This window comes from Lycium ferocissimum, chromosome 5 (genome assembly GCF_029784015.1).
Source record: "Lycium ferocissimum isolate CSIRO_LF1 chromosome 5, AGI_CSIRO_Lferr_CH_V1, whole genome shotgun sequence".
Classification (NCBI taxonomy): Eukaryota; Viridiplantae; Streptophyta; class Magnoliopsida; order Solanales; family Solanaceae; genus Lycium; species Lycium ferocissimum.
In genome coordinates, this window is record NC_081346.1 from 26,158,655 (window position 1) to 26,165,044 (window position 6,390).

At 32.7% G+C, this 6,390-nt stretch overlaps 1 long non-coding RNA gene across 1 annotated transcript; it reads right to left on the reverse strand.

The window, feature by feature from the left end:
• Nucleotides 1–590: 590 nt before the first annotated feature.
• On the reverse strand, nucleotides 591–5,450 carry LOC132056605 (uncharacterized). Its single transcript, XR_009414863.1, has 2 exons — nucleotides 4,788–5,450; nucleotides 591–932 (listed from the first exon to the last, which is right to left on the reverse strand). It is a non-coding gene; the product is annotated as an uncharacterized LOC132056605 (long non-coding RNA).
• Nucleotides 5,451–6,390: the final 940 nt, after the last annotated feature.

Sequence of the window (6,390 nt, forward strand, 5' to 3'; positions counted from 1 at the left end):
TATTTATTAAGTTAATTATTAATGCTTAGATAAAAATAAAAAGAAAGTGTATACACGTTCCAATAGTAGACTACTACTTTATCTTCTTTACTCATCAAAGTAGGCAGCCAAATGAATTGGAAAAAAAATTGCAATTGAGAGTGTTGCCTTCAGCAAAAAGAAAACAAGAAAAAGCAAGTTTGTGTGGGGCCCATGTTTGTACTATCTTTTGACTATCTTATTGTAGCTTCCTACCATTTGTAGCTATCCTTTTAAATATTACCATCTGTAGCTACATTTTGGCAAAATAGTGTATGTTTTCTCGTGTATTTGTTGCCAACAAATACATGAGAATACGGTAAAAAAAAAAAAAAAATAGGATCCTTAATTTTAGCCTTTAACGGTGGAGCTATTAAATTATATATTAATATTTTTTTTGATGTATTTTAGTGATTTTTTTTATTTGATATATTTCAGTTTTTTTTTTTTTTTTGGATGTATTTTAGTGATTTTATTTTTTATTTTTGATGTATTTCAGTGGCTTTTTTTGATGTATTTCTTTGATGTATTTCAAATATATTGTGTACATTCGAACTACATATGAAGCCAAATACATTCAAATTTTCATGTATTTGAATGGATTTCAACAAATATATTCAGATACAAGACAAAAAAATTCAAATACATGACAAATATATTCAAAAATAGTGTGTTTGGCTATTAACAAAATACACTCAAAAACACTCTCAAAAAATACAAAGATAAATACATTAAAAAACAGTGTATTTATGAGATGTAGATTTTTTGAATGTATTTGTATCTGATTATAGCGTCCGACAAAACTAAAGGGTGACTTCAAACAGCTAAATCAGCACTTGGTCAATGAAGCAAAAGTACAGAATTCACTTTAGTGAAATGCAATTCTCATCTGCACTAACAATTTCACAAACCTCCTACAAAATGAAAACTCTTTCCAGTTACAATGTACTGCATATTCAAGTCATCACTCAACAATTCCACAATAGCACAAGGCAAAAGCAACTAAGCCTAGAAATCAAGGAAAAGCTTCATCTGAACCAGAAGGATAGAATGCCACTAGTACCTACTTCTTAAGCAATGCCTTACAACCCAGCATTGAAAAAATCAAGAACTCGAGTACCACCCCACCCCGTCCACGAAACTCAAATTCGAAAGAGGAAAAACCCTAAAAAATCTCCACCACCATCAAAAACCCTAATCTCTCCACCTCCACGTCATCTTCTCCGCCGCCATCTCAAAATCGCTGCCACCACCAAAAATAAACACGGCCAGATCTGTGCGATCGCCATATGTCGCCGATCACCGGATAGAGTGAAAAAGAAAGAGAGGGGTGAGCACAGAGGGAGAGGGAGAAGAGAGAGAGAGAGGGGCGGCGCGGCCGTGGTGGTGGTGGTTGAGAGAAGGGGAGAGAGATTTTTTAGGGTTTTGAAAAATGAAAAATATGAAATGGGTAGTGATTGGGAAAAAAAGAAAGATACCCATATATATATATATATATATATATATATATATATATATATATATATATATGGGTATGTATTTTTGATATAGCTACCAATTGTAATTTAGAAAAGTTAATTAGCTACTAAATATAATTAAATAAAAGAGTAGTTAATATTAATAATTAGGTCTTAAAAGAAGCTACAATGAGTAAAAATTCCAAATACGCATGGGAGTTGTGGCCCCAGAGAACTTTAACTGCTCAACCCAATGGCCAAGAGAAATAGTTGCAAAAACAGACCCACTTTATATAATTAAATCAACGTGTTCTATATTTCATTGCAGCATGCAAAAAAAAAAAAAAAAAGGTTAAATATCTGAAATACCCTCATAACAGCTGGTTAACTGTAAGGACCGGTGTAGTAATTATGAAAAAAAATTGTTTTTCTGACTATCAAAGAAAATTGCAGCACCTAAATCTAGCTGTACAAGCTGATGATGCAATCACTAAAGTGAAAATCCTAATTAAAATGCCCCTAATCAATGTTAGATTGGGAGTTCAATTGTCCCTTCTATGTAGGTAGTAATATCAAACTTTGGTACGAAATGGGTATTGGAAGAATCAATGGAAGAAAACTAGGCCGAGTGAAGACGAGTGGTGACGACTGAGGGAGAGGTGTTGGAGGTGGAGACCAAAATGATGAAGATGAGGTCGGTTATGGTGAAGAAACTAGAAAGTTGGGTTGGTAAACAATCTCATTATCGTGCTTGACAATGCAAGTTAACCTTATGAACAAACTGACCTTCACTTCTAATTTTTTCTAAATTTTCTATAGTTTTAAAATTGATGATTGCATTAAATATTTAACTTCCATTAGTTTTAAAGATCAAAATCGCATGTTTATATAAATTAAAAGTTAATTATGCTAAGTCAAATTATATAAGGATCAAAACTGAATAAGCCTATAACACAGGGTCTAAAATCACTATTTGCCCAACTTATAAGGATCACAAGATTCAAGCTAATTTTCTTAAAGTATGAATCCAGCTAAACTAAATCTACTAAAATGAAACGAAAGGAGTATCCATTAATGTGCTCTAAAAGATCAAGTAGATTCACTAAGACATGAATTGTAAAATCTTAAGCACTCTAATAAGCAAGAAGATTAGTTGTATTCGGTATTCATGTTGACCTTCGACGTGACGGTTACCCGGCACACTAAATTCCCAAGTATTCACCAGTTAATTAATTGTTGGAGCCTTGGTGGTACAAAAAAATTAGTGAATTTGTCCGTGTTTCTTGCAGTGCTAAAAGTGTAATAATTATCTGAAACAAACCTTCTCTAACACCTTAATATAAAAATAAAGATCCTTTTTAGTTTTCAAATTCAAATATATTAAATTTCAAGTTTTAATTATTATTAATGGTATAGGATGACTGTAACGGTTCGCATTTCGCAGGCGGGGTTAGCGCTCGAAGAAAATTCGGGTCGTTAGTCTTTCTTTGGACTTTATTTTAAAAGATTCACGACATAATTTTTAGGAAATTCGGAAAACCAGTTTTGAAGGGTTTATTCATACATCGCAAAAAATCCTTCGTAATCCAAAGTTCTAGGTAAGGGTTAAAATGATCCTTAGGGAAGGTGTTAAGGCACACAAGTATTAAGGATCCGTCTTATACTATTGACGCTTCCGAATTTCGTATGAGCATTTGCATGAACCGTTTATTTAGTGTTTATTCCCGCATTTATAATATCTGCCATTTATTACATATCGTTTGATTTTTTTGAAAAGAATTGGATGTATCCCCTCTATATATAGGGCACTGAGGTGGGGATTTATAATAGCCAGATATAAATAGTTTCCTTTTACATATAAGGGTAGCATATTTTTTGTTTATAAAAATATCAAAGCATCGTTTTGATTTTATAAGTTGGGTGTAGTTTAGTTTATGCTCGATCCATACTTGGCTTCAGGTCAATGGTTTAGCACATGTAGAATGCCTCATTCTAAAGCTCCATAATTACGAACGCTTTTATTGTTTCATAAACACTCGGCTTAAAGATCGGTTTTATTATCAAATTCCGGATACAAGATATTAATGCTAAGTTTTTTAAAGATTAGATCAGAATTTGTAAAATAAATATGTTTTCTGGGCTTGACCCAGACCCGCTGGTCATCATTTTTTGAAGACTGGATTTAGACCATCTCATCCTTAATCGTTTTTTGAAAGAAAGGAGTGGGTATTTAGTCCAAAACTTACAGAAAACTCTTTGTTACTTGGATCTGATCCGAAACATTTACTTTCATCCTTTGGTTTTAAGGCTTAAAGCCGATTTGAAAAAATATATTTAACGCTTAGAGCTTCCTTTTACTTGTACCAAAAATGAGCTTCGTGCTTTTCGTTTTTATTTGAGAAAAATAGTTATGCCAAGTTCGTTTTTTTTTTTTTTTTTTTTTTTTTTGAAAATCCTTATGGAGACCTAAAGTCAATCTAAACGACACAGGGACCGTTGTCCTAAGACGACTAGTTCAAACAATAAGGATTCCAATAAATTATGAGATTTTTACAAGTTGTTACAAGTACAAATACAACAAACTCACAAATAAAAGAGAGCATGAAATAAAATAAAAGAGACAAGGGCAGGCTAGGGGGCGTACCAAACCCCTAGTTGGTCATTTTCACCCGTGGCTAGGCCTTCTACGCATTTAATAGATATTAGCTTCCATTTCTTCACTGGGCTCGATCATGACTCAAAAGAATTGCCATCATTAATAATCAATGACCTATATTTAGTCCACACCTTCCACCCTATAGTCCCATAATTGGTTCAGACCCTTTCTAGACTCAAGCTCATTTAGCAATTTTTCCCTCTATTCTCTAAATTTAATCTACTCCAATCAGTGATCAAGACAAAGGATGAATTATTGCATTGATAGAGTTAAACCAAGCAGAATTACATTTAAAACTCAATTTGTAAAATGTTACTGATTGATCATGGTCACATATTTATCACAGATAACAACAGACTAACATAACAATACCAGGATATCAACTTAAGCTAAGCATATTCACATTAGCAACACCAACAAATCATTTTTTCAACTAAACAAAGAGGATTCCAGGAAAGTGATCACAAAATGTATTCAACTAAGCACTATTCCTATTAACAGCATTCCCAAACTAAGCAAGGAAAGAAAATGACAATATGATAACCTTTAATTAACATAACTCATATCAGCAAAGTCTCCTAACTTAGACAGATCACTATCAATTAAAGCTAAACAAAAGAAAATACAAGAAGAGGAATAACAAGATAAAATGTTACCTTTTTTGTGTGCAGCCGGATCTAGAGTTGAATTTGGAGCCTTAATGCTTCCAATCTCAGAACTCAGCCACAAAAACAAAAGTAAAAAAAATTAGAATTGGGAGACTCAAACTTTTATGGGTTTAAGTCTAAAATTATACTAACAAGCTTAAATTTCAAGTTAAACTTAAAACTCAAGCATTTTCCGTGATTTTTCCACCTTTTTTTTGTCATTTTTCTCCTCCTTTTTCTCTTTTTTTTTTTCCCGTCTGTCTCTCTCCCTCTTGTGAGAGGGTTGGGCCAAAGTTCATTCATAGATCTAAACAAACGATTCGGTACCAAGAGATTTTTTAGGTGCAAAACATAATACTATGAAATTAACGGCTAAGATTTACAAAGATAAACATGTGCAGTTGGATCTGACCCATTCTAGGTCGATCCAAACCAAACCCTAGTGAACCAATAGTAATCGAGTTCGTACAGTCCCATTATAACAACAAAGATGCAAAATTCGTGTTATGATTCAAGAAAAATAAAAGAAAAAGTGAAACAGGAGAAGATTTATACGCGTTTGGACGGATCCGAGTGCAAAAATGTTGAAACATTTATTGTTTCATGCTTTTGGTTGTACCAAACCTGCGAGAAATTTCTGTACCATTGCCATTCTTGGCGTGAAAAAGAGAGAGAGAGAGAGAGAGAGAGAGAGAGAATCAAGGCGGCGCTAGGGTTTTACACAGAAAAGGAAAGAGAGGAGAGAGAGGAGAGCGTAGGGGTCGTTTGGTGTGAAGGAAAAATGAGAATGGTGAGGGGTGTTACCCCCTCTTAGCCTAATGTGAGCGTTGGGCTAGGTTAGTCCAATTTAATGGACTAGGCTCGGTCCGTAATTTAAAGAAAAGGAAAGGGGTCCTATATATTATATATGTATATACACGTACATTAAGCATATAAACGTACATAAAGGGAAAAATGGGTAAAACAAAAGATGGGTGAAAATTAAAATATTGATCGCTGACCATAATATTCTAATTATAAACAATTTAGGACGTAATTAACCTACTAATTAATTTTAAAAATACGGCTAATCATGTAAACGGGCTTACTTTTCAAATATGGCTTAAATGACTTAATTCTAATTGATTATAAATCTACTTAACCTAATTAACCAATTAATATCAAATTACATTAACAGCCTCAATTAATTTGAGCCAATGGATTTGGACATTTTAATTAAAGTCATTAGGGGGTTAAAATTGCAAAAATGACCTCAATTGTTTTAAACCATGAATTGGTTAATTCAATTGTGTCCATAATGTAAACAATTAGTAATTAAAACCAATTTGCAATGATGACCCTCTAATTGATTTAATTAACCTAATTTAATACTAAAAACAATTTATTAATTTCAAAACAATCATGCGAACACACATGATTAAAGATTGAGAGGGTAAAATCAGCAATTCTTTCAATTACTCAAGTTCCTTGGGTTTAAGGGAATAAATTATTATTTAATTTTGACTTTTGACAATTTAACAATTAAATAAACAATTTTGAACAATTATTCAAAATTGTTTTGCACTTGATTAATTCTAATAAAATGTTCCATAAATGCCACAAAGATACCAAT